The sequence below is a fragment of the Hemitrygon akajei genome, chromosome 15 (assembly GCF_048418815.1).
Source record: "Hemitrygon akajei chromosome 15, sHemAka1.3, whole genome shotgun sequence".
NCBI lineage: Eukaryota > Metazoa > Chordata > Chondrichthyes > Myliobatiformes > Dasyatidae > Hemitrygon > Hemitrygon akajei.
In genome coordinates this window covers 11644084-11667467 of record NC_133138.1, presented here as the reverse complement: position 1 = coordinate 11667467, position 23384 = coordinate 11644084, and the positions used below count along the sequence as shown (strand labels likewise).

The 23384-nt window shown below is 41.4% G+C and overlaps 1 long non-coding RNA gene across 2 annotated transcripts in view; it reads left to right on the top strand.

The window, feature by feature from the left end:
• Positions 1–23384, top strand: part of LOC140739562 (uncharacterized) — a 114301-nt gene that overhangs the window by 41651 nt on the left and 49266 nt on the right. For both annotated transcript variants that reach the window (XR_012101669.1, XR_012101668.1), the window contains exon 2: positions 276–360. This is a non-coding gene — a long non-coding RNA (uncharacterized lncRNA). The remainder of the gene's footprint in view (positions 1–275; positions 361–23384) is intronic.

Sequence of the window (23384 nt, the reverse complement as noted above, 5' to 3'; positions counted from 1 at the left end):
TTATCAGAGCAAAAAAAAGTAAATTGGGAGCCAGAAGGACTTTAAAATTTGATTTGAAAAGTAATCAGGTGAAGACATTCTGATTGTAATGTCGGAGATTTTTGACTCAGAAGTTCAATGCTTGTCATTACATATCTCAATGTTACAGCCGTTGGCACAATAAAATAGACATTCATTTCTATCCACCAGGATTTTAGAGACAGCCTTCTCCATTGGGAGTTGATTCTTAAATAAAATATTATGATTAAATAAAGGATTTTTTTCTGCTTTCCCAGAAATATTGCAGAGACGTGAGCAATTGCAACACGGTCAGAGCTCGTGGAAGGGCAGTCGTCCTCTACATTGTGCCCTATAATTAAGGTTAGTGGGTCCCTTACTACGGCCTGATGTTGTATAAATTGGAAGAGTGCTGTTGTAACATTGAGCCCTTCAAGTAAAATGTTTCTGTGTCTTCAGTTCCCTGCATCATCCCCATTGGCCCATTAATGTGAAAAGCCAGCTCTGGCACTCAATTGCATTCAATTTGCTGAGATAGTGGAAAACCTACCTAAGTATCTAAGTATGTATGTACCTGTGTACCTAGCACAAAGTCTAAGTGAAGCAGACCTGGCAAGAATTCAAATTGTTCATAATCATTCCACCTATCCTGCCTTATCTAATAGTTTAATAGTGAGGGGGTGAAGTAACCTATTCCTGTAACAATAAGTTACGTGAGCACAATAACAGTTTTAAATATCACTGCTTTATGGTTATGTGTATAAGTCATGATGGAGCATTTGACTTGTGAGGCTTTACAGGTCAAGGTTCATGAGCTTTTATTGCATATTTAAAGGATCATTTACTATTGAGGAGGAAGTTACTGCAATGTTGAAATAAAGTTTTGTTGCAGTAGTGAACTATAGGACGTTTACTAAAGGCTTTCTCTGACCTGGATCTTTTAGTAAAATTAATAGTCAACCAATTGAATTAAAATATCTAAATAGAGGACTATTTCTATAACTGAAATTTTTATTTAAAGGCATCTACACTGGCATGTCAATTAGCATGGGCCTGCAAAATGCTAATTTGTTATAGTGGTCTTGGTCCAGGAGTCCAAACATTCAACACGCAGACCAAGGTACTTTAATAAAGGCATCTGCTTGGTCTGTACACTACTGATCTGCCTGCTGCTTCCTGTAGAATGAAGAAGTATTGGTCTAGTATTGTGAGACTACTAATTACTTTTCTAATGCAATAGCAAAAAAGCAAACGGGTAGAAATCAGCATACAATATATGCAGGTTGAAGTAAAACTGAGGTTGGGAAACAGAGAGTGAGGGTGACCCTGACTTCCACAGTGAAAGTTGTTCAGGCATGTGTGTGGGATTGCAGTTAAGGTTTTAAGGGTCACGAATGTTATTGAGAATGCCTTGTGGAAATTTTGTGTAGAAATCGTTTTCAAAAATATGTACAACTGTGTGGCCTCCGTTGAAGACTGAATAGACAAGCTGTTGGATGCTGAGCCTCATATGCCCCACAGAGCATCGTCTTTTGAGTGCCTAGGGTACACCACCAATGTATCCATAGAGGAGTGTAAAGCTAGATGAGTAGACATTGGAAAACAGTTTTGATTGCAGTAGGAGTTTGAAGGTGCAAAGAGGCTAATATTTGAAGATGCAAAAGAAGGTTCGTGTTCTATGTAAGTAGTGTTTAGAACAAGCTGTGAATGCATAGAATATTATATATCAGTGAGCCAATCAATATAGGATTGTTATTATGAACTCTTGATCAAAGATTTTTTAACATTAATAAAAGCTGATTTCTCTGTGAGTCAACAGGTACTAGTTACTTTTCAGACCAAGCATGTTGAAGATCTTGCTGATTTGAGGTACTGCACTACTGTTGACTTTTTTTGGGCAGATTTCACTTCAAAGAAAGAGCACTAGTCAACAGGAAAATCTCATTAAAGAGTAAGCACCCATAAATGGAAACCAACTGAGGCTTGAAAAATGCACTAAATGCCTTTGCATTTATGTTATGTTCAATGTCACAACACTAATATTTTTGGCTTTGTGCATAAACATTTCAAGGACCTAATTTAGTTATTTAGAAATCCAACGCAGATTAGGCCCTTCTGGCCTTTCAAGTCGTGCCACCCCAGAAACACCCAACAACCCCAGTCTAACCTTAACCTAATCACAGGATAATCTACAATGCCCAATTAATCTTCGGACTGTGCAGAGAACCAGAAGACCCAGGGAAAACACACACATTCCGTACAGAGACTCCTTACAGAGGATGCTAGAGTTAACCTCTGTGATAACATAGCACCCAGTTGCATGTGAAAGATTAACAATATTTGAAGGAGAGCAGAGGAGTCATTCTTACTGCTCTGGTTGGTAATTATTTATCTATCTATATTAGTAAAACAGATTGGCCATTGGCAATTTACTTTTTGGGGAAACTTCCTGGAGGCAAATTCACATCCATATTTCCTAAAAGCTCTAACAACACTAAAAAAATGAAATTTGTTGTTTGTAATGTGTTTTGAAACATTATAAAGGACATATATATTGAAATAGAAGAATTTCCTTATTTCTTGTTTTTATTATTTCCCAGTATATTTGTAAGTAAAGATCTTAGGCAGCACTTTCTGCTGTCTACTGTAATCTCCAATGTTCATCAATTTCAATACAAAATTTACTGAAGTGCAGTTATATACTTTGGTCCTACTCTATGTTGTAAGCTGCCGATTAGAAGCAAGCTGGCTGCACAAAATATTGTATGGAACTCTCTTCATGAGATGATGGGAGTCCATTAGAGTGACATTATGATTTTTAATGGCCTTTATCTAATTATCTTGTTAGTTAAACAAGACATTGAATGACAATAATAAAATTTCAAATAAGATTAGTAAATATGTAACACAAGTTCATTCTAGAGTTGTAATAAAATAAATACTTGTAGATAAGTGGGAATAAGGTCACATGGCTTCCAGTAAATGGTGAGAAAATAACCTTTGGCACCTTCAAACACAATCCAACTCAATTAGGTGCCAGAAAAGTGACTAAGTCCCTGTTCTCCCTGCCAATGTAGGTGCTGTGGCAGAAACACATGTGAATCTAGCAGATGGACTGCCGGCTGAACGTATTACCTTAAAGCAAGTGTTCCCAACATGAGGTTCACAGACCCCTTCCTTAATGGTATTGGTCCATGGCATAAAAAAAGGTTGGGAGCCCCTACCTTAAAGCCAAATGTCCCACACCACCATGTTCAATATCAGCCATTTCCCTTCAATCACTTGGTGAAACAACCAATAGAACCCTAATTGCTGCAGTTCAGCAACACTAGACCATTACTTCGGTGTTTCACTGCAATAGGTGTAAAAGGTTTTTTTTGGTTCCAATTATGTTCTTTTTTGTAAAAATGGTGTATAATTTGTGTTTATTTCTGCGAACGCTGCTAAGTGCCGGTAAGGCTGCTGCAAACGAGTTTTTCTTTGTATTTATTCACACAGTACTTGTGCATATGAGAATAAACTGGATTTTGACTTAGAAATCTATGGGTTGCTGAGAGGCATGGAGTAAAACAGCAGCATCGATCACATCCAACAGGAGGCAATGAGAGAGACTGCATAATCTAGAATGGTCTTAGAATACATGGAGCTGGTGCTCTCAGACCCAAGCAATGGTCGGCATTTGCCGTCCTGGCCAGGGTGAAAGCCTGAGCCCAACTTTTTGGTACCACTTGCTGCAGCCTGCCCACACCAGATCTCACAGGCTAAATCTCTACAACAAGCTCTGAGCATATAATTTGTAGTAAATTTTCCAGCACAGTGTCAAGGAGGACACGGTTATTTTCAGTTTTGGCAGCACAGCAGACTTGGCACACAACCCGCGTGGTTCTTCTCATGAGAGTATAGGGTAGTCATATCTGTGAGTGCTTTGGATTTAAGACCTATAATGCTATAATGAATCATTGTTTTGTGGGCAAATACTAAATGAGTAACATTGTATTTAAAACTAAGGTCTCATGAGAACAAATTGCAGTAATGTGGTGATACACTGCAGAACAGAGAATGGCCTCATTATTAAATGTCTAGAGGACGAGCAATGGTAATGGAAAAGTAACCGTGAGAAATAATCAGAATAAATAAAAGATGAATGTTAGGCAAAGCTGTACGTTCTTCATTGCTCACTGAAAACCTCGTGAAAGTTGATCTGCTTTATAATTGGTACAAGTTATAGCAAGAAATCACCTCACTTGTTTTAGTGGAAAACGTTAATCACTAAAGTACTGCTACTGTAAATTGCAAATATCCAACTATAATCCTGCTATGGCAATTTAACAATCTGACTTCATCTTTGGAAAAAAAAATCTAGAATTAAGAGATGTGTCAGTGTTTAAGTGTATAGATTCAATCAAAAAGCATCAACCTGGAATTTAAAGTGTCAGTGAAAATAACGGGGCAGTTGAAGGATGATTTCCAGCACAGTGTCAAGGAGGACGCGGTTATTTTCAGTTCTGGCAGCACAGCATCCTTCTCCTTTTTCCTTGTCTTCTTTTCCTTGAGTTCAAGATTACTTCCACAGCTGTGTTACATGTTTAAAGTAGTTGATGAGGCCAATTATGGAACTGTAGGCTTTTCTACTGATGGGGCATTTGGTGGCCAATGGACCAGGTTCGTTGGTGGTTTATAAAATTTGTTAGCTTGGTAAATTGGTTTATTATTGTCACATATACTCGGGTACAGTGAAGATTTGCCTTGCTTGCCATCCATACAGATCAATTCATTACAGTGGTGTGTTGAGGTATTAAAAGGTGAAACAAGGACAGGAGTGAATGAATTATTACAATACAGGGAAAGTGCAGTGCAAGTGGATTGTAAGGTGCAAGATTACAATGAGGTAGAATGTGAGGTCAAGAGTCCATCTTGTATTTTCAGGAAATCAGAATTAGGTTTATTATCACTGGTAAGTGTTGTGAAATTTGTTGATTTGCACAGCAGTACATTACAATACATAATCATGAAAACTATAAGTTACAATTGAAGTATATATGAAAAAGACAATTAAATAAGTAGTTCAGAAAGAGTGAGGGAAAATAGTGAGGTGATGTTCATGGGTTCATTGCCAATTCAGAAATCAGATGGTGGAGGAGGGCAAGCTGTAACTGAAATGTTCTGTGTGTCTTCAGGCTCCTGTACCACCTCCTTGATGGTAACATGTCCTGGGTCCTCAATAATCGATACTGCCTTTTTGAGACATTGCCTTTTGAAGGTGTCCTGGATGCTAGTGAGGCTAGTGCCCATGATGGAGCCTTTGATAGTCTTACAACAGTGGAGTTAAGGCTATCCTTGAGCTGATTAAAGACCTGTGCTGATCAGCTGGCTGGAGTTATTCACTGAGGTCTTTAACCTCTCACTTCTGCAGTCTGAGGTTCTCACCTGCTTCAAGCAGGTTTTGTTGTAGTCGTGCCTAAGAAGAAGGTGGTGACCTGCATCAATGACTGACACTTACATCCACAGTGATGAAATGTTTTGAGAGGTTGGTGATGAAACATATCAACTCCTGCCTGAGAAGCAACTTGGATCCACTCCAATTTGCCTATCAGTGCAACAGGTCTACAGCACATGCCCTTTCATTGACTCCTCACTCAATCCTGAAATACCCGAACGGGAAAAGTACATACATCAGAATGCTCTATATCAATGACAGCTTGGCATTCAATGCTATAATCCCCTCAAAACTCATCAATAAGCTTCAAGACTTTGGCTTCAACTCAATACCTCCTTGTACAATTGAATCCTAGATTCCCTCACTTGCAGACCCCAGTCAGTCTGGATTGACAACATCTCCCCCAAAATATCCATCAGCACTGGTGTACCACAAGGCTGTGTGCTTAGCCCCCTGCCCTGCCTGCTTTACACTTGTGACCATGAGGTTAAGCACAGCTCCAATGCCTTATTCAAGTTTGCTGATGACACCCCTGTCGTAGGCTGAATCAAAGGTGGTGATGAACCAGCATGTCTGAGGGAGTTTGAAAATCTGGCAGAGTGGTGCCATAACAACAACCTCTTACTCAATGTCAGCAAGACCAAGGAGCTGGTTTTTGACTTCAGCAGAAGGAAACCAGAGGTCCACGAGCCATTCATCATTGGAGGATCAAAGGTGGAGAGGGTCAGCAATTTTAAATTCATCTGTGTTATTATTTTAGTGGACCCTGTCCCAGGTCCAGAACATAAGTGCATTTACAAAGGCAGCACAGCAGCACCTCTACTGCCTTAGGAATTTGCAAAGAATTTGCTTTGAATTTTGAACTTTGGTATATGCTTGCAAACTCCCACAGCCCAGGACATGCTCTCTTCTCATTGTTACCATCAGGAAGGGGGTACAAATAGACAATAGACAATGGGTGCAGCAGTAGGCCATTCAGCCCCTCTAGCCAGCACCGCCATTCACTGTGATCATGATCATACACAATCAGTACCCCGTTCCTGCCCTCTCCCCATATCCCTTGACCCCGCTATCTATAAGAGCTCTATCTAACTCTCTCTTGAATGCATCCAGAGACTTGGCCTCCACTGCCTTCTGGGGCAGAGCATTCCACATATCCACCACTCTCTGGGTGAAAAAGTTTTTCCGCATCTCAGTTCTAAATGGCCTACCCCTTATTCTTAAACTGTGGCCTCTAGTTCTGGACTCACCCATCACCCAAATGCCTGAAGGTACATACTCAGCCATTCAGGAAGAGTTTCTTCCCCTCTGCCACTTGATTTCTAAAAGGTCATTGAACCTATGAATGCTAGCTCACTACTTTTATTTCTGATTTTTGCACGACTTATTTTTAACTTAACTATTTAGTTTTATTCAGTTTTCTCTCTAATTTATAGTTAACAAATAATACAAGGTTAAAAATTTCATGACATACGCCAATGAGATTAATTCTGATTCTGAACATTTGTATCTTTTACCCAATGGGAAGGAAGGAGAGAGAATATCTGGGGAGGGTAGAGTCTTTGATTATGCTGCCTGCTTTACTGAGGTAGTGAAGTATAGACAGTCCATGGATATGAGGCTGGTTTCTGTGATGTGCTGATCTATGTCCAAAACTCTGCAGTTTCTTGTAGTCATGAGCAGAGCAGCTGTCAAGCAATGATGCATCCAGATAGGATGTTTTCTATGATGTATTAATAATATTGATGAGAGTTGAAGGGGTCATGCCAAATTTCTCTATCCTCCAGAGGCAGTAGATGCATTGGTGATATTTCTTGGCTGTGGCATCACTGACCTGCTCTTTTGTTTTGAGGGAAAGGTTATTGTCATGACACGTTCCTAGGCTCTCCACCTCCTCCCGGTACTCCAACTTACCGTTATTTGATATACAACCTACAATGGTGGCATCATCTGCAAACTTGTAAATCGAGTATGAGCAGAGTCTAGTGACACATTTGGGAGTGTGTGGAGTAATTGCGCTAGAGGTGTCACTGCCTATTCTTACCGATTGTGTTCTGTTAGTCAGGAGGACAAGGCTCCAGTTACAAAGAGAGGTGTTGAGTCTGAGGCAGTCCACTCCTTCCACTATTAATGCAAGATCAGTAGAAGCTTGTGATGTGTGCCTCTCAAAACTATAAGCAGTGTTTTGCTGTTGAAGTTGGTACTGTATTGTAAATATTGTAACATCAGCTTGTTGGAATAAGCAAAAGGGGTTTGTACTTCACCTGTGCCTGTTGTTCTCTTTCCTGAATCTTATCAATTGATTTTTACTTTACTTAATGTATCCAGACACATTGCCTTCCCCAACCCCCCACCCCAATGTCCATTCAAACATTTAGTAGTGCAACCTCGCAATAATCAGGAGCCTTGCTCCACCTGGTATATAGCCATACCATTGAATCAGCCACTTTAATTGTACTCTCGGGAATCTCCTCAAACTCCTATTCCACACAAACAAGCCTTCCAAAAATCAATCTTGTGCTTAGGCTGGCGACTAAACTTACCAATCCATCGCATAATAATGAATATTTTGTCTTACCTATTTGCTTAGAAAGGTTTTTTTTCTGTTAAATATTTCATACCAATGGAAATTGTTTTTCATGCCTAATTGGACAATATTTATTGTCTTGGCAATCAAGTATTAAGCCTGATATTTGTTTTTGACTTCATCAATAACAAAGAAAAATAATACTCTGTTACATATACTTAAGCTTTTATTATTCAAAGATGCAATTATACAAAATTGGGGATTTTATCTTAAATATTGAATCTTTTCCACAGGATACAGCAATTGGTGACCTGTTTGCTATATTGTGGCACTAAGGCATCTGTGTTGAAATAAATGCCCATGCAAGGGCTGTACCCTGTATACAAACAAACCAATTATATTGCTACCTACTCACTAGATCTTGAAAGGCAGTACTTTTCTCCTACTTCAGCATATATAACTTTTACATTTAATCATATCCAGTCATCAAACATTTTAGTTAAATTTTCCAGTTGAATTGGTTAATCACTTGAAAACTAGTAGGTATGGAATCATGCAAACTATTTTACTTTCTAAACATTATTTATTGACATAAACAGAAAAATAGCTTTGATTCTGACTTAATAAATAACAAAATATTGAGGTAGAGGTAGTTAACTTTTTTCAATTTATCTGGTCAAGCTCAAGTCCTAAAATAACTTACCATGACAGGAAGAAAGATGAGGTCTATCTAGAGCGCACAAGTAAAACAGTTGACACTGGACCACTCCCTTTTCTAAAGCAGAACCCTTCAAATAACCTTCAATTATTTAGATGAGGGCGAGCCCAGCATTATTTTTGTTTCTTGCCAGGTTTCACAAGAGCTGCATTGCTTTTCTTCTGTGTTGCCGAAAGAAAGGTGAACGCTGTACACTTAAATACAAACATTCAAGCATCCTACAGTAAATTTGGTGAGGGTTCAGAAGAGGTTTGACTGGATCCCCTGCCTGAATGAACTATAAAGAGAGGTTGGACAAACTTGGGTTGCTTTCTCTGGCAGAAGTATACAATATTGAGAGGTATAGGTAGGTTGGACGGTGAGAATCTTCCAGGGTAGAAAAGTACCCTACTAGAGGCAGAGAGTCTCTCTTGGAGGGAAAAGCTTTATGCTAAAGCTTTGTGATAATTGCACATGGAAGCTTAACATCAGACAATTCAGCAAATTTATTCTCCCAACATCTGGGAGGACTCCTTTTTACACAGAGCATTAGCCAGTGATCCAAAACCCTGGTATTTGTCCATCCAGGGACCTGATAAGTCTCAGCTATGGTATCACTCAAATAGCTTGTCCATCACTGCGTGTTCTTGGATCCTGCTCACAGCACCGAAGTGTAATGGGCTGGGTTGATCAGAACCAAGCAACTTGAGTGTCCAGGAAATGTGGTAACAAGCATACAAGTATAACAAAATAACTTAAATCTAATGTATTATCATAAAACAGAAAGCACAAATAAATCACACTAAATACTTTGTAGTAGTTTACAAAGATTTCAGGGCTCATGATTCTTCATCTTCACTTGATTGCTGCTGTCATTGGGGGACTCTGAATTCTGAATTGTGAATTCACCCTGGGTCTGCCCTAGGCACTGATTGCAGTCTCTCCGTCTAGGTGAAGTCCCAAGAACTGAAGGAAAGGTGCCTCAATAAATATGAACTCAATCCACAAGCAAAGTGAGACACACAGAGACAGATAAACTGTTTGATCACTTTTTTTCATTCTCATGCCACTAAGTCAGCATGGTTTCTTTCATTCAAAGAACTCGTGTTCATCGACAGACAAACTGATGCCATTGTGCCCAAGGCCAGAAAGAATCCAACCATTGTTAGCAAACATTTAACAAGCTTCTAGTGTACAACTTGTGTAGACACCTTATACGCTGCAAGCTCACAAAGAGTTAAAGTGTCACTTGGAATTGTTCAGATATTCATCTAATGTTTTTACAATATTTAATACATGACAACTCACCTGCTGCCAGGGTGATGGTGGAAGAAGACATGAGTGTACTTCTCTGTGTTCTAAATTTATAGGGTAGTAGCTCTCATGGGATCTTTTATTATATATGTTATAAGAATACAGTTGTAAAATTTTCTGATCAGATAGTCACATTAATACATAGTGGGAAAAAACATGAATTTTCATTATTTTCAATACCGTTGCTCCATAAACATTAAATCAGTGAAATAGACTGTTATGAAGAATTGAAGAATTTCTCCTCGTGATTCTCTTCAGTTTGTAGCTTGAATGCAACCGAGCTGCAAGCTTATAAATAATTGGATATAGAGCAATGAGAAAGACAGATTAATTTTTAAAAATTGACTTTCAAACCTTTTATGTATTTTAAGTTATGGCATAAGAGTGAGGGTTTCTTGTACCACTGAATGAATTGTAACAGGCAGGTAATAACTTGGCGATGGTTTGATGTGAATACTTCCAGCATTGCTATTATGACAGCTTCACTGAAATTGCAGATGGGCTTTTGCACAGGTCATTAGCACCAACAGTTTTAAGTTTGCAGTAGCATTATAATGTTCTACAATAGTAGGATTCAGTAAGATTTGATGGCTGACCTCATCTTCGTTCTCAACTCAATGTTGCTATCTGATCCCATAATCCTTGGTGCCCCTGTAATCTACAGATCCTTCTGCCTCAACCCTAAGCATATCTAATGATCAGCTAAGTGATAAACATTGTCATCATTCTGATGGTTGAAGTTGTTCAATATCTCAGTCTTAAGGGGTTAATAAAATGTACTGATGAGGTCAGTGTGGTTGACAAATCTCCATGGATTTCAGTAAGGCCTTTGATGTGATCCCACATGAGATATTGGTCTGATAACATTCAATGCCATAGGATTAAAGGAAAGTTGACAAATTCAATTCAAAGTTTACATAGTAGTTTGAAGCAGGGGGTAATGGTGGAGGTTTAGTTTTAAGATTGGGTAAGAAAATGTGACAATATATGCCCCACTTGGGATAAATGGAGGGGTCTGCAGATCATAGGTATTCTGGTGTCTACAACTCTTGAGATGGTAGAGATAAAGCATATGGGAGATGCTTTGTGCAGCTAATGACCTGGGTATTTTGTTTGATTAGTGCTTAAATGTCAGAGGTCAGCTCTGAGATTTGCAGCTTTGGCTGCAGTGTAATGCTGATTGCTGACTTATTAAATAGATTAGAGTTTATTTATATCTTACATTCATCCCACAATGTGAAGGCGTAAAAATCTTTGCTTTATGACTCCATTGTAATGTACAGACATATGAATTAAAAGTCTAATGGTTTGTAGAAAGAAGCTGTCCCATAGCCTGTTGGCCCTGACTTTAATGCTGCACTACCATTTGCCAGATAGAAGCAGCTGAAACACTTTATGGCGTGGGCGACTGGTGTCTCCGATGATCTTCCAGGCCTTCTTTCTGCATCTGTTGCTGTAAATGTCCTCTATGGAGGGAAGTTCACATCCACAGATGCGCTGGGCTGTCCGTACAACTCTGCAGTGCCCAGCGATCTAGTTTGGTGCAGTTCCCTTACCAGGCGGTGATACAGCCAGTCAGGATGCTCTCAATGGTGCCCCTGTAGAAGGTCTTGAGGATTTGACAATAGACAATAGACAATAGGTGCAGAAGTAGACCATTCAGCCCTTCGAGCATGCACCGCCATTCTGAGATCATGGCTGATCATCTACTATCAATACCCGGTTCCTGCCTTGTCCCCATATCCCTTGATTCCCCTATCCATAAGATACCTATCTAGCTCCTTCTTGAAAGCATCCAGAGAATTGGCCTCCACTGCCTTCCGAGGCAGTGCATTCCAGACCCCCACAACTCTCTAGGAGAAGAAGTTTTTCCTTAACTCTGTCCTAAATGACCTACCCCTTATTCTCAAACCATGCCCTCTGGTACTGAACTCTCCCAGCATCTGGAACATATTTCCTGCCTTTATTTTGTCCAATCCCTTAATAATCTTATATGTTGCAATCAGATCCCCTCTCAATCTCCTTAATTCCAGCGTGTACAAGCCCAGTCTCTCTAACCTCTCTGCGTAAGACAGTCCAGACATCCCAGGAATTAACCTTGTGAATCTATGCTGCACTTCCTCTACAGCCAGGATGTCCTTCCTTAACCCTGAAGACCAAAACTGTACACAATACTCCAGGTGTGGTCTCACCAGGGCTCTGTACAAATGCAAAAGGATTTCCTTGCTCTTGTACTCAATTCCCTTTGTAATAAAGGCCAACATTCCATTAGCCTTCTTCACTGCCTGCAGCACTTGTTCATTCACCTTCAGTGACTGATGAATAAGGACTCCTAGATCTCTTTGTATTTCTCCCTTACCTAACTCTACACCGTTCAGATAATAATCTGCCTTCCTGTTCTTACTCCCAAAGTGGATAACCTCACACTTATTCACATTAAACGTCATCTGCCAAGTATCTGCCCACTCACCCAGCCTATCCAAGTCACCCTGAATTCTCCTAACATCCTCATCACATGTCACACTGCCACCCAGCTTAGTATCATCAGCAAACTTGCTGATGTTATTCTCAATGCCTTCATCTAAATTTTTTAAATAAAGATTTTTACGCCTTCACATTGTGGGATGGATGTAAGATTTGGGGGCTTATGTCAAACCTTTTCAGTTGCCTGAGGTGGAAGAGATGCTGTTGTGCTTTTTTATTGCCACAAAGCCCGTGTGTACAGTCCAGGTGAGACCATCAGTGATGTGTATACCGAGGAACTTGAAACTACTCACCCTCTCAACTGCAGACCCGAGCCTGTCTCTGTTCCTCCTGTAATCCACAATCAGCTCTTTTGTGTTTAGGACATTGAGGGAGAGGTTGTTTTCCTGGCACTACTGTGTCAGTGTGTCAACCTCTCCACTGTAAGCTGTCTCATTACCACCAGAAATAAGACCGATCATAGTTATGTCATCTGCAAATTTGATCAGCGGATTGGAGCTGTGTGTGGCAGCACAGTCGTGGGTGTAAAGGGAGTAGAGAAGGGAACTCAGAACACAACCCTGGGGGCATGAGAGTTGTGGGGTAGAAGTGAGGGACTCCATCCTTACCACCAGTCAGCGATCCAATAAGTCCAGGATCCACCTGCACACGGCGGGGTGCAGGCTGAGGTCTCTAAACTTCTTGTCAAGTCTGGAGGGTATTATGGTGTTGAATGCAGGACTGTAGTCCAGGAACAGCATTCTAACATATGCATCCCGCTTCTCCAGGTGAGTGAGGATAGTGTGTAGCTGTGGCTATGGCGTCATTGCTAGGCCAGTTCCATCAGTAGGCGAATTGTAGGGGACCAGTGTAGGTGGTAGCATGCTGCAGATATGGTCTTTAACCAGCCTGTCAAAGCATTTGCTTATAATTGAGTTGAGTGTGACAGAGCGCCAATTATTCAGTCATGCTACCTTGTTTTTCTTAGGCACAGGGACAATAATGGACAAATTGAAACAGGAAGGCACTACACTCAGGAAGAGGGAGAGATCAAAAATTGTGTAAATACACCAGCCAGCTGTTCAGCACATACTTTGAGGACATGCCCTGGGATGCGGTCTGGCCCCGCTGCCTTGTGGCTGTGACATGTTGGAATGTTCTATGTACCTTAGCCTTGGAGATGACCAAAGTGTATTTTTCAGCCACCCTCCTCAGGATTTCAGTCCTATCAGCCTCGAATCAAGCGTAACAAAAACACATTTAAAAATGCGCCACTGTTGGTTGTACTGCTACATTTCCTTGCCATACACTGCATGTGTCATTGTCGCAGATTTGTGACTGGATATTGTCCCTGTGTTGCTATTTTGCCACCTTGACGGCTCTATGTAAATCATAGTGGCATCTCTCGAGCTGCTGTTGGTCCCTGGAGGAGAAGACTTTATCCCTTGCTCTGAGAGCAACACGCACTGAACTATTTATCCAAGGCTTCTGGTTTGGGTAGACCCAGACCGATTTTTGGGGAAGAACACCTTCAGTGCACTTCCAAATGAAGCTTGTGACCACCTCCGTGGTTTCAGAGATGTCCTCAGCTCGAAGTACCACCCAGGTGACACTGTCAAAGCAGTCTTGTAACATTGCGTCTGATCTGATTTGTGATTAGTATAAAATGTTCAAAATCCAGAGTAAATTTATTATCAAAGTACAAATGTCACCAAAATCTTACCGTGAAATGTATTTGCCTGCAGACATTAACAGTAGAACAAAGTACATTAGAATCAAAGCCTACACAAAAGACTGACAAGCAACTAATATGCAAAAGAAGATGAACAGTGCAAGTACATAAAAGAAACCAGTAATAATAAGGAAATAAGTAAACAAATAATACTGAGAACATGAGTGGAAGAACCCTTGAAAGTGAATCATAGGTTGCGTTCAATAATCAGTTGGTGGTTTGTGGTGAGTGAGGATGTCCACAATGGTTTAGGAGCCTGATGGTTTCAGGGTAATAGCTGTTCCTGAACCTAGTGGGGTGGGACCTAGGGCACCTGACTCTCCTTCCTGACGGTAGCAGCAAGAAGAGAGCAATGCCTGCGTGATGGAGGTCATTGATGATGGATGTTACATTTCATATTCCTTATTCTATAACTTTATCAACGCTGATTACAACACTAACTGATGTATTTGAGCCAGCATGTCTTCCGCTTGAGTGCTTTCACTGTATTTCTTGGTCAGGATGCTGTGTGATTTGGAGGATAAACAGCTGATACCCATAGTCTTGCTTCCTGAGCCCATCTTGAGAGGTGAGAGATTTGCCAGATGTCGTCAAAGTTGCCTAAGCAAGTATCCACATGACATTTGTTGACCTTATACACTGCAGTCAAAGTGTTCGGGGTAGAAGCATCTTGCACCCTGATTGTAGTCTGCATTTTTTTCCATAAGACAATGCTTGCAACATTTGCTGATGAATTGCGAGTACAATTGAATATTGTGTAACTGTGCATGAACATCTCCACTCCTGATCTTACGATAGTGGCATTTAAAAAAAACAAACCACTAGAGCAACTCAGCAGGACAGCCTGACCCAGTGACTTCCTCCAGAACCATGTTTATTGCTGCACATCACAGCACCTACAGCCCCTTGTGTCTTGTGACAGATTCCAACATGTCACTCAGCTGTGACCTCCGTTGAGCTGCAGCTCGGATTCAGTTGTTTTTTTAATTGTGTTTTTCTAGGTTTGTAATGATGTTTTAGGGGTTAGACAGGGGAGTTAGGGGCCACGTTAGGGTTTAGGGATAGAAATATGGGGGAATTTGATGTCGGGCTGGAGTCTAGGTCTCCACTCCATGTTTGAAGACCACTGATGTGGATGTAAGACATCCATTGTTGGATACCAGATGTTGGACCGGTAGCGAGTGGAGAAAGTCCCACCCCACCCCGATTTGTGAATTGACGAGAATGGAATTCAAGGCCTAATGTTTCAGTTCCTGCCATCATCGAGTCCAGAGTTCGAGGCCTGGTGTTCAGTGATCAGCATGCAACAGGATCAATGTCAAGGATAGAGGCTTGAGGGCCAATCAGAAGTCAGAAGTTGAGCCCATTGGCCAGAACCAAATCTGCGAATCTCTGAGTCTGGTGGGGAGGTCTTGAACCTTCATTGATGATGTGGTCCAGCTAAGGGAGCTGTTCTGAGGGTCTCCCAGCAATATTCATGGTCTCGGCTGATTGAATTCCAAGCTTCTCAATAATCTTCCTTTGTGCAAAGAATGAATCTAAGCATTGATGTGCTCTTTGCTTGATGTCCATTCATTGTCCTTGTATTCCTCTGATGATGAGCACAGCCAATTTCACATCATTTCTGGAATTCAATGATCAGTTCAGTTTTGTGGTGAGTGAAGATGTCACCAAGTTCAAACCAAGGCTGTGGTAATACCTGGGTAAAACCTAGCCTTTTATTATATTGGTGAGACAGTGCCACTTAATAGCATTACAAACAACTCTTTCCCTATCACTTGGCATACGATTGAAAGCAGTTTGAATGCCCTTGCTTCTTGTAAACCAGGTATATCTGGGAAATTTTCACATTGTTGAGTAAATCCCCATAACTGTAATTAAACACCCTGGCTTGAAATGGGGCCTGTTCTGGAGCACATGGCTTCAGTATTATAGTCTGAGCATTCGGCAATTACAAACCCCAATTTCCAGGAAAGTTGGGATATTTTCCAAAATGCAATAAAAACAAAACTCTGTGATATGTTAATTCACATGAACCTTTATTTAACTGACAAAAGTACAAAGAAAAGATTTTCAATAGTTTTACTGACCAACTTAATTGTATTTTGTAAATATACACAAATTTAGAATTTGTTGGCTGCAACACACTCAACAAAAGTTGGGACAGAGTTAAAATAAGATTGAAAAGTGCACAGAATATTGAAGTAACACCGGTTTGGAAGACTCCACATTAAGCAGGCTAATTGGTAGCAGGTGAGGTATGATGACTGGGTGTAAAAGTAGCGTCCATCAAAGGCACAGTCTTTGCAAGCAAGGATGGGTCATGGCTCACCCCTTTGTGCCAAAATTCATGAGAGATTTGTTAGTCAGTTCAAAAGGAACATTTCCCAATGCAAGATTTCAAAGAATTTAGGTCTTTCAACAACTACAGTATGTAATATTGTGAAAAGATTCAGAGATTTCAGAGACATCTCAGTGCGTAAAGGGCAAGGTCGGAAACCACTGTTGAACGTGCGTGATCTTCGAGCCCTCAGGTGGCACTGCCTAAGAAATCGTCATGCTACTGTGACAATTATAGCCACCTGGGCTCGGGAGTACTTTTGGAAAACCATTGTTACTTAACACTGTCCGTCGCTGCATCCAGAAATTCAACCTGAAACTGTATTATGCAAGAGGAAGCCATACATCAACTCTATGCAGAAACACTGGCAAGTTCTCTGGGCCCGAGCTCATCTCAGGTGGACCGAAAGACTGTGGAACCTTGTGCTGTGGTCAGATGAGTCCACATTTCAGCTAGTTTTCGGAAAAAACGGGCGTCGAGTTCTCCGTGCCAAAGATGAAAACGACCATCCTGATTGTTATCAGCGAAAGGTGCAAAAGCTGGCATCTGTGATGGTATGGGGGTGCATCAGTGCCCACAGCATGGGTGAGTTGCATGTATGTGAAGGTACCATTGCCTCGGAGGCGTATATTAGGATTTTAGAGAGACGTATGTTGCCATCAAGGCGACGTCTCTTCCCAGGACGTCCATGCTTATTTCAGCAGGACAATGCCAGACCACATTCTGCACGGGCTACAACAAGGTGGCTTTGTAGACACAGAGTGCATGTGTTTGACTGGCCTGCTGCCAGTCCAGATCTATCTCCTATTGAAAATGTATGGCACATCATGAAGAGGAGAATCAGTCAACGGAGACCACGGACTGTTGAGCAGCTGAAGTCTTATATCAAGCAAGAATGGACAAAATTTCCAATTGCAAATCTACTACAATTAGTATCCTCAGTTCCAAAATGAATAAAAAGTGTTATTAAAAGGAAAGGTGATGTAATACAATGGTAAACATGCCTCTGTCCCAACTTTTGTTGAGTGTGTTGCAGCCATCAAATTCTAAATTTGTGTATATTTACAAAATACAATTAAGTTGGTCATTAAAACTATTAAAAATCTTTTCTTTGTACTTTTGTCAGTTAAATAAAGGTTCACGTGAATTAACATATCACAGATTTTTGTTTTTATTGCATTTTGGAAAATATCCCAACTTTTCTGGAAATGGCGTTTGTAGTTTTTGCTCTATGCCGAGCTCTCAGATTTTTCATGATATTGCATGGTTGAAGATCATCTATGGTGGTGTGAATTTCATAAAGAAACCAAAATGGATCCTTTACTTTGCACTTTTTGCCGAATATAATTGCGAATGCTTCAGCCTTTTCAGTCGCATTCACATGCTGGGCCATGCTATCATTAAGGATGGGGATGTTCTTGAAGCCATCTCTCTTGTGAGCCATTTCATTGTCAGCTGTGACAGGACTGAACTGCTTCAGAGAAAACATAGAAAACCTACAGCACAATTCAGGCCCTTCGGCCCACAAAGTTGTGCCGAACATGTCCTTACCTTAGAAATTACTAGGCTTATTTTTATAAGCTCCATGTACCTATCCAAAAGTCTCTTAAAAGACCCTATTGTATCTGCCTCCACCACTGTCGCCGGCAGCCCACTCCAGACATCCCATCATGCAAAAACTCATTTCAGGGAGGTAGCACCCCCGCCCCCCCCCCCCCCCCACAACCCCATATACCCCCCCGGTCGACCTCCAAGGGGGTATGTAATATTTTGTTTAATGATTTTTGTCTAATCTGTAAATGTAAAAAATGTGACATTAAAATATGTACTTATGTTATATTATCATTTTATTCTATTACAACTTTAAGCAAGTCTACAGGGAGTTTGGCCTCATCACATAAAACATCAATAGAGTAGCTCCTTAACAGCTAGCCAGCTAGTTTAAATAACGTTAGCTATGCAAATGAACGACTGACACCTGTTAAACTCACCTCAACATGTCTTTTACTGTCATTTAACCCACATGGGCAATAGAAAAGTCACTGTTGCAAACAGTGCAATGAGCAACACTGTCATTATTTTTGACCCCTATTAGGCAGGGGTACACTTTAGTGTAGTCTGGGGTGAAGTACGTTTTATATTTTCTTTTTTGGAACACTCTGCCATGGTGCTGCAGGACACTAAACTGAACTGATAGACAATGAGAGAGAGGGAGAGATGACTGTAAAGCCCACCCACAGAGAAAACTGATAGGTCTACTTAGCACAAAGAGAGACCAACCAGGGATGCTCCCTGTCCCCCTCTCCCCCTAAAAAAATTGATTTCCTGGATATTGTATATAACTTGTGGGCATCAGGGAGCCGTTATCAATATGCGGGAGACTCCCGGAACCTCTGGGAGAGGTGGGATGTCTACCATTCCATGCACTCACCTCTCTCTGTGTTAAAAACTTAGCCCTACATCTCCTCTGTACCTACTCCCCAGTAACTTAAACCTGTGTCCTCTTGTGACAACGTTTTCAGCCCTGGGAAAAAGCCTTCGACTATCCACACGATCAATACCTCTCATTATCTTATACACCTCTATCAGGTCACCTCTCATCCTTCGTCGCTCCAAGGAGAAAAGGCCGAGTTCACTCAACCTATTCTCATAAGGCATGCCCCCCAATCCAGGCAACATCCTTGTAAGTATCCTCTGCACCCTTTCTATAGTTTCCACATCCTTCCTGTAGTGAGGCGATCATAACTGAGCACAGTACTCCAAGTGGGGTCTGACCAGGGTCCTATATAGCTGCAACATTACCTCTCGGCTCCTAAATTCAATCCCACGATTGATGAAGGCCAATGTACCGTATGCCTTCTTAACCACAGAGTCAACCTGCGTAGCTGCTTTGAGTGTCCTATGGACTCAGACCCCAGGATCCTTTGGATCCTGCTTTGATGTGATACACTTCCTTGTGGATGAGTTAGCTTTGTCTGTCTTTTGCATTTTTGGCTGGTTGTCATGCATGCGGTTCTGTGTTATGATTTCATCATGCTGGACATATCATCTGTTGTTCCCAGTATACCCTTCTTGAAGAACATAGACAAAATGCTGGAAGAACTCAGCAACTGAAGTGGCAGCTATGGAGAAAAATAATCAGTTGACATTTCAAGCTGAGACCATTTATCAGGACTGAAAAAGACCCAATGAAAGGTCTTGGCCCAAAACTTTGTTTATTCTCCTCCAAGATGTTGCCTGACTTGCTGAGTTCCTGCAACATTTTGTCTGCATTGCTCAATATTTCCAGCATCTACGGAATCTCTTGAAGCAGGATTGATTCCCCTGGCTTGATTGTAATAGTAGAGTGAGGCACGTGCTAGGCTTTGAAGGTACAGATTGAGATATTTCCACATAGCTGTACTGCTTGGATGGCGTGGTTTGAAGTGCCATATCTGCTCTAAACCATTTCGTAGAATTTAGCGACTCAACGTCAAAATCAGAATGAGGTATATTATCACTGCAGTAAGTTTATTTGGAGATATACTGTGAAACAAGCTCTTCTGGCCTAACGGGCTGCACCAGCTAGCAACCCACCCATTCAGTTACACACACAAAATGCTGGAGGAACTCAGCAGGTCAGGCAGCAACTATGGAAATAAATTAACAGTCGATGTTTCTGGCCGAGACCCTTCATCAGGACTGATAAGGAAGGGGGAAAATGCCAGAATAAAAAGATGGGGGGGGAAGGGAGGCTTGTTGGAATGTGATAGGTGAAGCCAAGTGGATATGAAAGGTCAAGGGTTAGTTAATTAGTGCTTTATTGTCATTGCTGAAGACAGTGAGGTTCACTGCTACTGTATTCCGTGCAGAACAGCATGCTGACAACTCAAGTTACTAAAAACATAATGACTAAATTTAAGATAACGTCTGAGTTATTTAGAGTGATATCTAAGTTACAACTGATTTTAAAAACAAACAACTCTAAAATGGGGCATTGTTCAGTTGCACAACAGCCCTGGGCAGAAAAGCTGTTTTTCAGTCTGGATGACAATTCAGAGATGTTTCTGCTGGAATGTAGGAGATCGAACAGGTGATTACTGGGGTAGGATGAGCCCATCATGATGTTGTGAGCCCAATTCATACAGCGTGATTTGTAGATGGTTTCTATTTCCGGTAGTTGTGTCCCAGCAATGTTCTGTGCAATCCTGATCACTCACTGAAGGGCTTTCTGGTCAACCTTGTTGCAGCTAGTGCACCATACTATCATGCGCTCAATTACACATTGATAAAAGTTTACCAGCAGCTCTAAACTCCTAAGATAGTATAAGCATTGCTGAGCTTTCCCTACTATCAAAGAGGTGTTGGTGGTCCAAGAGAGATCCTCTGTGACGTTCACTCCCAAGAACTTGAAGCTGGAGACCCTTACCAGTGCTTCACTACTTAAGAGTAGTGGAACTTATTCACACCTTCTTGATTTTCTGGAAGTCAATAATCATTTCTTTGGTTTTTTTTGATGTTGAATGAAACGTTGTGGTTCAGACAGTTTTTGCTCCTGCTTTCTGTATGCTGTTCCATTGTTATTTGTAATTAATCCAATCACTGGTGTTGTATGCAAGTTTGATGATGGAGTTGGTGACATAGGCAGGGGCACAGTCATGGGTGAAAAGAGTGTAAAGGAGTGGGCACAGTACACCGGTGTTCAGGGTCAGGGAGATTGATGTGTCCTTGCCAAGCCTCACTGTCTGGGTGCGATAGGTAACAAAGTCCAGAATCAGGTTGAAAATTGATGTATGAGTCCCAGATTGTGCAGTTTAACAGCCAACTGCTTGGGGAGTATGGTGTTGAAGGCAGAACTGTAGCCAATTTTTAAAAAAATATTCTAGTGTAGGTGTCTTTGTGCTCCAGTGCAATGTGGAGATCGATGGAGATGGCGTGCTCGGTTGAGCTGATTGCTTTGTAGGCAGACTGATGCCAGTCCAGAGTAGCAGGGATGGTGTTCTTAATGTGGGGCATAACCAGTCTCCCCAAGCACTTGGTGGCTATGGGGGTGAGTGCAACCAGTCAGTCGTCATTGAGGCATGTTATTGCTGACTGCTTTGGGACTGGTATGATGGTTGATATTTTGAATATGGAGGGATATGCATATTTTGAATATGCAAGGGACAGAAAAAGGTTATAGATTTCAGTTTTGAAAAAACATCTGACAGCCTAATCACAGGACAATTTACAGTGACTAATTAACACGCTAACCGGTCTTTGGGCTGTGGGAGGAAACCAGAGCACCCAGCAGTAAACCACAGAGTTCATGGGGAGAACATACAAACTCCATTCAGACGGTGCTGGAATTGAACACCAATCCCTGGAATACCCAGAGCTGTAACAGCGTTGTGCTAACCACCACGCTACTGTGGCACCCATGACATTTGTTGTTTGGTGGTAGAAGTACAGAGTAAGACATTAAAAAAAACTACAAGTTACAATAAATAAGTAATGCTAAACAGAAATAGCAAGGTAGTGTTCATAGATTCATGGGCCTTTGATGGGAGAGGGGAAGAAATTGTTCCTAAAGCATTGAGTGTAGGTCTTAAGGCTCCAATTCCTCCTCCCTGGTGGTAGCAAGGAGAAGAGGGCATGACCCAGGTGGTGAGAGTCCTTAGTGTGAACACTTTATACCAGAGATATCACAGCTGCTTGGAGGTCAGATGAGGATGTTACGAACCCCGTAACTGGGTGTCTTACCAGCAAAGATAGAAGTGTCTGTTGGAGTCTGGTGGTACTATTTTCAACAGTATTTATTAGTAAAACTATACAAAAATAATATCAATGCAAATATACAGATAATATACATCAGCAATACTAAACCTAAAAGTGCGGGTATAATAATAATCAATAAGAAACAAGCTCTATCGTTGTCTAGGGGATAATGAATTGTCAGATGGAAATATAAAGTTCAGTTCAGTTCACGTAGGCTGTGGTAGTTGTTTGTCGCTGTGTTTCAATTGTTGGAGAGAGAGAGAGAGAAAACGTGTGAACAGTAACAGCTATTATCTTGCCAACCTTCCTTTACGATTTTGATCCGTCGATGCGTTGTTGTTGTGGCCATTCACGTATGACCCCTCCGTCCTTTGGCTAGACCATTCTTCCGTGGTGGACTCGTCACCCAGGCAAGGGTGGACACACACACAAGCCCCCACTGGTCTCGCTACAAAACACTGTGAGTTAAAATTTACCGACCCTTCGTTCGGTCTCCGATCTCCCACCCTGTCTCATGGGGGTTCTGATGCTCACTAGCGATTCTCCTGGTGCGTCTGAGGGGTGTTATCCCAGACCTCACTTTTATCCCCACTCACGGGGTCTCAGGTGTCAATCAGGTTGGGATGATGTAACCCATCAAACCAGCCCACTCTGGTTGCCCCCTGAGGGGTTTCAATGAATAGAACAGTACCAAGTAAACAATCCTTCTCCAAGAGACAATAGCAGTAAATCAATGGCTTTTGTCAGTAGGAGACGTTCCACCTTAGCTGTGTGTCTCTCTCATTCTCTTTCATGAGCTGTTATCAATAACAACTGCCCTGGCAGATTTCCTTTGTCTCTCTTACTTCCTTGATAACAGCATCAAAATAATAGCGATTTGCGATTCTCCAAAAGGGAGGGGGGCATGGGCAATTCTGCACCCTTCTGCCCATCAGAGTTGTTCATCCTTTGTAACAAGGATAAGATGAAGTAAGTTAATTTCCTGTCTTGCTTCACTCCCCATCTGCTGCAGGCTTTGGTCTGTCAGCTGTGACCTTCCGATCTCTGCTAGCTTAGTCACTGGTGGTGCTACAAAGCCACTTTGGGTGGTGGACATTGCATGCCTTTGCTCCCCTCTGTGCTTGCCAGTGATGTCCAACA